The sequence below is a fragment of the Microcaecilia unicolor genome, chromosome 6 (assembly GCF_901765095.1).
Source record: "Microcaecilia unicolor chromosome 6, aMicUni1.1, whole genome shotgun sequence".
Lineage (NCBI taxonomy): Eukaryota > Metazoa > Chordata > Amphibia > Gymnophiona > Siphonopidae > Microcaecilia > Microcaecilia unicolor.
In genome coordinates this window covers 167,358,414-167,369,302 of record NC_044036.1, presented here as the reverse complement: position 1 = coordinate 167,369,302, position 10,889 = coordinate 167,358,414, and the positions used below count along the sequence as shown (strand labels likewise).

Genomic DNA, 10,889 nt, shown 5'->3' with positions numbered 1-10,889 from the left:
GGAAAAATATTTTGAAGCAAAAAGTGTGGCAGAGATCTGCTGGAGGACCACAGGTTGTGCAACACTCTTGTATGGGGACAGGAGTTTTGCACAACCTGTGTGACTCTGCAGTGGAATTTGTCCTCTGCCATCTATGTCCAACAATTCTCCTCTCTCCCCTGCCCTCCCCTCCCCCTCCATGTCCAGAAATTCTCCTCCCCTCCCCATGTCCAGCGATTCGTTCAAACCCCCGCCCACCTGCCTGTCCGCCCTCAGCTCCCAGATTTTCCGTTCGTGCAACCGTGCTCCCTGCCTTGAAATCTTTAATTTACATATCCGAAGTCATGGCGAACCAGCAGTAAGTAAAAGCAGCAGGCAGGCAGGCTCGCCTCTTTGTCGCTTCCCTTCCCTCTCAGCGTGTCCCGCCCTCACGGAAAGGAAGTTACATCAGAGGAAGGCGGGACGCACTGAGAGGGAAGGGAAACGACGATAAGGCAAGCCTGCCTGCTGCTTTTACTGCTGGTTCACCGTGACTTCGGGTAAATTAAAGATTTCAAAACAGGGAGCACATGTGCACAAATGGAAGGGAGTGGGCAGGTGAGCCGGACCTCAACAACAAAAGAAAAGCACTGGGCGGAATGGAGGTGGGCCCCTTTGAGTGCGAGGCCCTATGCTGTCGCAACGCTCACCTCGGCCTAAGACTGGCCCTGGCCACGCCTCCCCCTCCCCACAGCGAGCAGGTACGCTACATTTGGACTGTAAGACGCACCCACATTTTCCTCCCAAATTTGGGAGGGAAAAAGTGCCTCTTACAGTCTGAAAAATATGGTAACCACCATGCCTCTGCATTAATATTACCTATTGTAATTCTCAATGTGCCCAATCTTAATCTGCTATTGGTTTATTCTACATAGATACTATTACATAGACCACAAATGAGATAAGATATAAAGATATACATTAGGGTTAAACCAGTCTTGCAAAGTCCATGTTTGAGGACAAAAGTCATATCTGCCTCATGGCTTGTGTCCCATACCTGTATCTTGTAAAAATATTTTCATCAATACCCTTTAATATTTTACTGCAGGTGTAAATATACATGGACTGTAAAACATCATGTAAGGTTAGAATACGCCGGTATCTATGTATTCTTTTGATCAACAAGTCTATCTTGTTAGAGAAGTGCATCACACAAATATGCCTATCCTTGGGGTGATTTCTGTAGTAGTTCACAATTAGCACATCAAGCTCTTCAATATGCTTGTTTCACAACCAGATGGAGATAACTCATCTTTAAAAATCTAATAGAATCTGGGTTTGATGGAAACTCTTTATCAGTGTGACAAAATGTATCTAATTCTCAAAAACTGGCCAATAGGTAATTGCTTCTTTGTCAAGTTTCAATAAATTGTTTCTTTCTTATGGTTCTCCATATACTGTTGAGACAAGTTGGTAATCTTTCTTATAGACTATGGGGGTCTTTTACTAAAGTGCATTATAATTTGCTCTTAATGCAGAAAATTAAGCCACACCTTGAGCTGTCTGTTGGGGGTAAGGGCAGCATGCACCCAGCAGAAGGTTCACCTATCCTTAGCGAACCCTGATCTTTCTCCAAGCTGGTGGTGGGGTCTTTTCCATCTTCCAGCCTGAGCTGAGAACGCATCTTCTTGCAATCTCTCTCTCAAATCAAGTTGAAAAGTGAATTTTATGGAATATCTATGGCTAAAGGGGGGGGTGGGTATCTCATGTCACTACCTCAAGCTTAAGAGAGGACACTATCCAGCTTATTTTTGAAAGTGATTGCCGGCCATTTCCCAACATAAATCGGGAGATGGCCGGCGATTTTGGAAAAGCGGCGAAATCGGTATAATGGAAAGCGGCATTTTTGACAGCCTCGCCACTTTCCCGTTGCTTCGCCGGCGAAAGTTCAAGGGGGCGTCAGTAGATTAGCGAAGGCGGGGCATGGGCGGGCGTGGGCATGGCTACCAGATGGCCAGCTTTCGCCGATAATGGAAAAAAAAAAAAAAGCGGTGTTAAGAAGTATTTCGCCGGCTTTACTTGGTCCTTTTATTTTCACAACCAAGCCTCAAAAAGGAGCCCCAACTGACCAAAATACCACTGGAGGGAATCGGGGATGACCACCCCATACTCCCCCAGTGGTCACCAACCCCCTTCCAAACTAAAAAAAATAAAACAAAAAACCTTTTTTGCCAGCCTCAAATGCCGTATCCACCTCCATGACAGCAGAATGTGTTGTATCCTCAGACAGCCTTTCCCTGGTTGCGATGTGGCTCTCGGGTGAGTGCGACACCTTTTCTGTTAGGTGCCCTGCAGAGTCACATTAGCAATGCATTGTGGTGGGTGTAGGGTACTGGGCTCTACTCCCATGGTGCTTTCCCCCCCCCTGCTAACTGGGTCAGAGTGTGCCCTGTTTAGTTTCCTGTTGTAGTCCATGCCGTAGTGGCCATTTTTGTAAGCTAGTTTTAGTTCCCTTTCCTGTGTTACCCACCTTAGAGAACGTAGTTCTTACCTTGAATGGTGCTGAAAGAGGGCATTGTACACCATTGTGCCAGCTCTGACCTACTGCTAATCTTAGTACCAGGGGACTCTTTGCCAGTGGGGCACAACCTCTGATCTGCAGTTAACTGTGAGTAAAATGCTTATTTCAAGAAAGGACTTTTTCAGAGAGATTAGTCTTCAGGTGTGAACTGGTGTGCCAAAGTTATACAGCAGCAATAAGTCCTAGAGGCTGTATGCAGGTCCCTGGAGCAATTTTAGTGGGTGCAGTACATTTGTGGGTAGTGGGTTTGGGGGGGGGGGGGTTTGGGGGGGCTCAGCTCCCAAAGTAAGGGAGCTATGCACGTGGGAGCTTTTCTGAAGTCCACCGCAGTGACCCCTAGGGTGGCTGGTTGGTGTCCTAGCATGTCAGGGGGGGGCACTGCACTAAAAATGCTAGCTCCTCCCACGGCCAAATGCCTTGAATTTGGCCGGGGTTTGAGATAGCCAATATAACTTTCCATTATCACTGAAAAACAAACCCGGCGAACTCCATGGCATTTGGCCGGGCTAAACCGTATTATCGAAAAAAAAAAGATGGCCTGCCATCTTTTTCAATAATACAGTTCCGGCCAGCTCTAGCGCCCCCGGCGACGTTCGATTATGCCCCTCCACAGCACTCTTGGGCCAATGCAGAAAGCACCCACCAGGTTGCCAGGCTGTGCACACAATGCAGAGAGGACATGTATGCAGGTATTAAATCAAACAGAAGACAGCATCACACATTGTATTAAAATGCATGTTGAGCAGCTAATTTAGGTATTCTGTACAATGCAAAGTGTATGCGGCTCACTTTTGACCCAGACACAACACGAGAACTTTTTTGGTAAGGTGCAGGGTGACAGAGGTGGTTTTGTGGAGAATTTCTAGTTAATCTTTCAAATGGAACTAACAATTTTGTCTTGTTTTGCAAGGGGAAGAAAGCCCCTGCCAGGTTTAAAGGCAGATGGAAAGTAGCAGCAGACATGCACATGTCAGAACAAAAACGAAAAGGAACTCATTAGTGTTTGTTCTTCTGTGTCCAAATATGAATGTCACAAAACCTGTGTAAGCAATTTTTGCACCGTTCATATCTAGGTGCAGAAGAACACTGTTGTGCATGTCCAAACTGAAAATGCCATCACACAAGACACATTTATTGAGAAATCTGCACTGTCCTGTGTACTCCCCATTTGTACACAATCACCCTTTTTGCATGCCAGAGTTCTATCACAAGCCTTTTCATATCAGCTCCTTTGGCAGACTGGGAGAGGGGGTGGGGGGAGGAGAGTTAGGTATGGAGCAGCATTACTTTGTTATGGCAATTTGAGGCTTGAGGAAAAATCTTGTGCTATTTTCTCAAACACCTGGATATGGGGGAGGGAAAGCTGTTACATTCTCTCTCAGGCCTGGGGGAGCAGTTGGAAACACATGGCAGTTTATCATATATGGTAGGAGAGCAAATAGCAGTCACCCTCCTTTCTCAGACTACACATTAAGATACCACGCATCATGTTGACATTTGTAAGGTAGTATATTATGCCCATACTACTGTATTGTTATTTGAATATTTTATTGCTGTAACTGTCTATTGCTTAGAAACATAAGTTTGACTTATTCTTGTTGTACACCACCTTGAGTGAATTCCTTCAAAAAGGCAGTTAAATCCTAATAAATACGCATGCAAAACAAAATAGACTTGTCTAGTCTGTTTCACAAACCAGTGCTCAATGTGGTCATGTTTCACCCAATCCCCGGGCTGCATCATAGGCAATAAACACTTAGCAAAATCAGAACAAATAAAGTACTAATCCATTAGTTTATTTGGACATTGTTTGGGGGATTTTTATATATTTGAAAAGAAAATAAGATGATACATGTATTAAGTTATGTCCAATAAAAAAAAGTATCATCTTATTTTCTTTTCCATGTTTTATTTTGTTTGATTTCTATTGATAACCTTAAGAGTGGACTAACCCAGCTACCACACTCCTCTACTTATATATTTGACAAATTGTTATTCATCGTTATTCATCTTCCACTGAATTTAATCCCTCTCAGCAATTCTGACCATCTTATTGAGCAAAATCAGAACTTATTACATCTGATAATAACCAGGCTCATACATACCTAAAATATCATACGTTTCCCACCACCCCCATTTTCTGAATTATCAGCACCAGTCTCTCGGCAAAGTTTAAACAATGTCTTTAAGAACACTTAAAATAAACTCGAGTCAGGGCAAGTTCAACTGCAATGGTATTAGGCACCTCAGAAGAATTTCAGCCTTACATTCCCTCATTTAATCGTTATCAATAGAAATCAAACAAAATAAGATGATACCTTTTATATTGGACATAACTTAAATACATTAATACCCTTCATTTAATCGAATCCGAAAAGATCCCGAGAATCCCGCTATATCCGTCTTTTATGTTTTGCCTCAAATCATCATTATTCAGTACGTTAGTAGAGCAACGAGCACTGGGAAAAGAAAACCCACAAAAATGTAGACTCTGCCCCATCCATCGCTCTATGACTCACACGGAAAAAATGTAATCAGACGGAAACGCCAAGAAATATCCAACCCAATAACAAGAATTAGAAAGACTAAGATATACTGTATTTGTATTCAGGAATAGCAACTAGTCCAGGGAGGACATAGCATCAGCCGGTTCAGAGTTAACAACCCAAACACGACCACAAGGATTTTACAGTACTTTACAAACAGACGCTAAAATCACCATCTAGCCACTCTCACAAACCCTTCTTCGGTTCATAAACCAACTTCTTGCTACTAACTCACTGTACTACTCTACGTCAGCGACTTTACCCATAATAATTACTAATAGAGTATATACGGCTCACCCTCTATTTATTGGATCTCGGGGAGGAGGGGCGGGGCGGGCTGCGCCAGCTAATACTGGAGTTCTCATTGGTTTGTGACATGAGATTGTGTTTCTCACGTTCCGACCCTCATTGGTCGGTTGACCGAACGAGCCGTGCGCAAAGCGGCGGGTTGTGGGTCGTGTGCAAACCGCGTGTGGCGCAGCGAGGAGGAACCGAAAATAAACAGGGGAGGAGAGAGACGAGTAAGAGCGCGAGCGCCCTGAGGTGAGTGATGGGGGAGGGAATGGTGCAGCGTATGCTGGTCCGGGGAAGCCGAGACCGAACTTGAAGAAAGTGGAATTGGTTTTTCGGGGCCTGAGTTGTTCTGAGGGGACTTAAGCTGCTCTTGCTCCAGAGTAAACAAGTGGGTTTCATGGCGGTGTGCTCTGGCCTACCGTGTGTTAGAGGCCTTGTGCGGCAAACCCAACCGTAGGATGGCTGCAGACGTGTTATAGGCGCATGTGTGGCCGTATACCATCCAGAAGGATCCAGGGAAGAAGCACGGCGTGTGAGTGAACGCGCTGGTTTTTTAAACAGCCTTTACTGCGGCCTAGAAAATAGGATGGTGCCATGGACGTATCGGGCCTAGTCTACGGACTGCAGCGTTGTGGGGAAAGGCGGGAAGCTCCCATCGGAAGGGAACGCTACGCGAAAACGGAGAGTTCGCCCTTGATTTGAGCGCGAATCGTTTTTTTTTTTTGGGGGGGGGGGGGACAAAAATTAGAAGCGGTTAAATGTTCCCGCGTCCTCTAGCGCATTTAACCCCATCTGTGGCTGGGGAGTGTGTAGGCCAATGGAGGCCATGTGCTTTGCCCTGGGATAGTTTCGGCGAAACTTCTTTTTAATTAGCTGTCTCTACTAGAGGAGGAAATAGTATTAAGGCCTCTTTATTTGGGGGGGGGGGGGGGGGGGGAGCACTGGACGTTTAGCATTAAAGCGCCCATAAGCACCAGCATCGATTGTGTCTCCTTGATTGGTGCTAGCAAGCTAGTGTCGGTACTTGTGTGCAGCCTCTTGCAGAGGAAGTAGGCAACTTAAAAGCAAGATTTGTTTGTTTTGTAAAATTTTAGGTTAGTTTGGTGAATGTTTTTACGGGTTTACAAAGGATTGCTTCGTAAGTTGTGAATTGTCTGCAGTGTTTCTGCACAACGTTGGACATGCGCGCCTATAAGAAACTTTTGGAAGTTTAGCGAAGCTATTGAGCCTGTGTATTCCCTAATAAGGTGGGAAGTTGTCGCCGTGTGATATATTTATATTTCAAATATGGGAGACTGGTATATACTTTTTAATAGAAAATTGAAGGTTAGGCTAATTATAGAGATCTGGTAAAAGGGGGCCAGCGTGTATAAAAGTAAACGTTGGTGATCATACGCTTATCAACCCAAAGTGGTAGCAAACCAGGGAGAGTGAATTTATCAAGATTAGAAGAACCAAATGGTGATTATGGGTGATCAGCAGTTGCACCGTAACATAATGTCTGTGAAATGGCACATATGCCACTTTTTTTTTTTTTATTGTAGGACCATTATTACATTAAGATGTTTATCCTACAGAAGTCTTTGGAAACTTCAGAAGCAGGGTTCTGTTGTATTAAGAATTGTATCTATTTGTACATTCTTGATGTCATCATATATACGTTCTTTGTGCTAAAACTCTAAGAATTAAAGATCTTATTTATATGTATGTAGTATATTCCTGTGTTTATACTGAAAATGATTTGGCCTCCCATATCTTTTTCTTTTTGTAATTTCCCAGGCTTCAACATTTAGGAGCAAGTTTTTAAAGGCATTTCTTTTAATAAATAATCACTTTGATTTGTGTTGCCCATTACCTTACTGAAATAAACCCCACCGTGTTAAAAGGCAGCCAATTCTGGATTTAACTGTACTTTTATTTTTTTTTTTTGTTAAATCATTGCTGCTCAGTAAACTTGAAGCTGCTTTTTCAGCTAAATAAACTTACATAAATTCAAAAATGTCAGGCTGTTGTGGGTAAGCAGTCTGATGAAATTTTCCACATTGTTTAATGATAAATCTGACTTTTTTTTTTTTTTTTTAAATACAGGGGTCCCTTTTTGTTAAGCTGTGCTAAGACCATTTCTAGCGTGGTCTTCAAAAGGGCTTGTGGTTTATTTTTGTTTTGTTTTTTTAAATCCAATTTCTTTCCATATTGGCTGTGCATAAACGTTGGGATTAGTGTGTAGCTATTTTTAAGACTTACCACAGGAGTGCTTGCTGCCTCCTGTTCAGGTACCTACTCTCCACCTTGGCACACACCCACCAATTACTGCATAGTTAGCACATGCAGATTGCAAAACTAATGTAGAATTCTTCAGTATGACCCTTGTTAAGCCATCTTTGCTGCATTAGGTATGCATTAGCACCTAATGTATATGCAGGTTTGATATCGCATTTGGGGCCGTTTTAGTAAGCTGCATAATGTTACAGGAAACGTAAAATTGGTTACGGACAAACAAGGCCCTGTTTACTAAGGCACATTAGCGGTTTTAACACGCCTACAATTAACGCTTGCGCTAACCGTCTAGGCACTTATATTGTAGGTGCATACACAGATAGAATGTGTTAAAAAAAAGCTAACGGGCCTATAACGCGGCTTAGTAAACAGGGCCCTTAATATGATAAGGCATAGTATGGTTAATATTTAACACTAGCACTTCTAAAACTGTATTTATAAGTTAACTAGCATAGTAAATATCTTAAAGTTGTTTTTTTTTTTTTTGATGTCTTAAAAAAATTTTGCATTCACTTTTAAATATGACATTTTCAAATGATTTGAGTTGTATTCTAAAACAAGAATGAACATGACTGGCAACCCAAGGTATGTTGGATGTTATCTTAATCTCCAAGTTTTATTACTATTTCTCTTATTGGTTTCCTTTGTCAGCTGACCCTAGAGTTCACAGGGTTCTTAGTTTTGTGCATACCAAGGCAGGGGGGGGGTGTTCTTTTTGTAAACTCTGAGTTACCCTGTTTCCCCGAAAGTAAGACATCCCCCAAAAATAAGACCTAGTAGAGGTTTTCCTGAATTGGTAGATATAAGGCCTCCCCCGAAAGTAAGACCTAGCAAATTTTTGTTTGAAAGCAGGGCCGCAGAGACCCGGACAAGGCCGCCCCCCACCCGAGGTTGCCGTGCCCACCCTCCACCCACCCGAGGTCGCTCCCGGAACTAACCTTAAAATGCCTCCTTTCACCTTCGCAGCAGCAGGGCAGACCTCTCCTTCCTTCCGTGCCCCGCCCTCGCTGACATTACGTCAGGCGAGGGCGGGACACGGAAGGAAGAAGTGGCCTGCCCTGCTGCTGCTTGCTGCGAAGGTGAAAGGAGGTGTTTAAGGTTAGTTCCAGGAGCGACAGAGGGCGGGCAGGCCAACCCCGATGTTTCCCCGAAAAATAAGACGGCCCCTGAAAATAAGACCTAGCGCATTTTGGGGGGGCAAAAGTTAATATAAGACAGTGTCTTATTTTCGGGGAAACACGGTACGTTTACAGTTTGTAGCGCAAAAATAGCAGTACATTATAATAGTTACATTCAAGATCCATGTAATTGTACTGAGTTCTTTTAACTCTCATTGGCTTTTATAATCTTCTCTCCTGCTGCAGTGCTTCATCATGGACTGTGATTTTTTTTTATTTATTTTACATTTGTATCCCACATTTTCCCACCTATTTGCAGGCTCAGTGTGGCGCTTAGGTCCCCTCCCACTTCAGTGACCTTATTTTATTTTTTTTCAGAACCCTATAGCAGTTGGCACATTTTTATAATTATGGATTTTGATATTAAATATTGTTACTTATTTTTAAATAGTTTTTAGGTTAAGTAGGTTGCATTTTTGGGAGGGAGTGGATCTTCAGATCTAGAAGAGATGGGGATATGGAAGCTAAAGGGGTCCTTGACAAGAAGGAGAAAAAAGATTGGGAAGGAGTGAATATCCACTGTTCTACATTACCTTCTCTTGATTTTGGACCCCTCAGTCGGTCTTTGCCCTTCACTCTTGATAGCCTCTGCATTGCCTCAGTTGTGGAGTTTCCAGATAGCTTCAGGCCATCAACATAGTTAATAGCAACTGCAGTCCCTTTCTTCTTTTCCCTGAGATCTACCCCACGGGCTAGCACATGGAGGCCTTCTAGGCGTTTTCCCGTACAGAAGCCATTCAGGACCTGATTTTTGCGCTGTGGTCTGATCCTGATGGGGGCCTTAATGTGGCAAGGGCCATCGCTTCTGTTGGTGTTGATTTGCGGGTCAGGTTCTCTCCTGTGAGTGCCCACTTTGGTGACGGAGGTTGCTAAGAAGACCACTCAGCTGCTGGAAGATATGCAGGACCGGTGGCTGGAGGCTTCCTTGCAGCGTTCTTTTGAAGTTTGACTGTATGTGCCCCTTTGTAGTTCTTATGTGGCCAGAGCACGTGAGCTTGCTGGGCTCTTTGGCAGATGCCCGTTATTTAGTGCAGTCATTGGACAAGCACACAGCCGTGGTGATAACTTCTCGCTGGTTACTGTGGCTGCATCATTGGGTGGCAAACATGACAGCGATGATCTGTATAAGTTCGTGTAAGATTTATGGGGAGTACAAATCCCATCGCCTACCTGAGGACAATCCTATAGCAGACGCTGGGACTAGGGCTTCAAGATCTCTGTTTTGTGTGGCCCTGCAGTACTGACTGGCTCGGCCTGCTGGGTCTCTTCAGGGAGCTGAATTCCAGCCTCTCATCCTTTCGCAGTGACGAGGTCGGCGGGAGCAGCAGTCCAGCAGGGTGCTCCTTGGCGATCCTTGCTATGATGGGGTGCAGGTTTGATCCTTTTTGTGTCGGGTGAGGGGTCGGCTGACCCTTTTCTAAGAAGAGTGGGCCTAGATCTCTTTGTCCAATGGATGCTCGCTCTTATCAGACAGTTGCTGGTTTCAGTTCTCCACGCCTGTCTGAGACTTTTTGGAGTCATGGTGCACCATGGCCACCAGGTGAGTTGCGGTCGACAAAACGAAGACCCTTCTTGAGGTGGGGAGCAGTGGAGCCAGTACCACTGTCCAAGGTGCATACAGGTCTATACTCCACTTACTTTGTGATGCTTCAATTAAAGGGGTTCATGCCAACTGTTGCTCTGTCTCTCGGGTCCACATATTCCTGATTGCAAGGTTTCTGCTTGGAAATCTTGAACTCCGTGGTAGCAGCGGTTCAGCCGTAAGAGTTTGACAATGCTACATCCAAAGGAAGTCTATTTGCACATTCCTATCTTAGCCACCACAACTGCGGTTCCTGCACTTTATGGTCCTGGGGCATCATTTCTGGTTTTGTGCCCATCACTTTTGGATTAGCTACGGCTCCCCCGCAAGTTTTTCTAGTGTGATGGAGGTGGCAGCAGTGTCTCTTCTGAGGGCAGGGGTCAAGGTGCACCCTTCCCTCTTGGTTTGGCTGGTTCTTCAGAGTCAGAGCTGGCGAGTCGCTTGGCCACCACCTGAGTTCTGGCACTCTTGCA

At 44.4% G+C, this 10,889-nt stretch overlaps 1 protein-coding gene across 3 annotated transcripts in view; it reads left to right on the top strand.

Moving 5' to 3' along the window:
• The first annotated feature begins 5,497 nt into the window (after positions 1-5,497).
• The window catches only part of CNBP (CCHC-type zinc finger nucleic acid binding protein), a 37,687-nt gene continuing 32,295 nt past the window's right edge, over positions 5,498-10,889 (top strand). Inside the window, exon 1 of one of the 3 annotated variants that reach the window (XM_030207442.1) lies at positions 5,498-5,628. The gene's annotated coding sequence lies outside the window, so the exon portion shown is untranslated. Of the gene's footprint in view, positions 5,629-5,664; positions 5,768-10,889 lie in introns of those variants that run through there. The other 2 variants (XM_030207440.1, XM_030207441.1) reach the window with 2 other exon arrangements.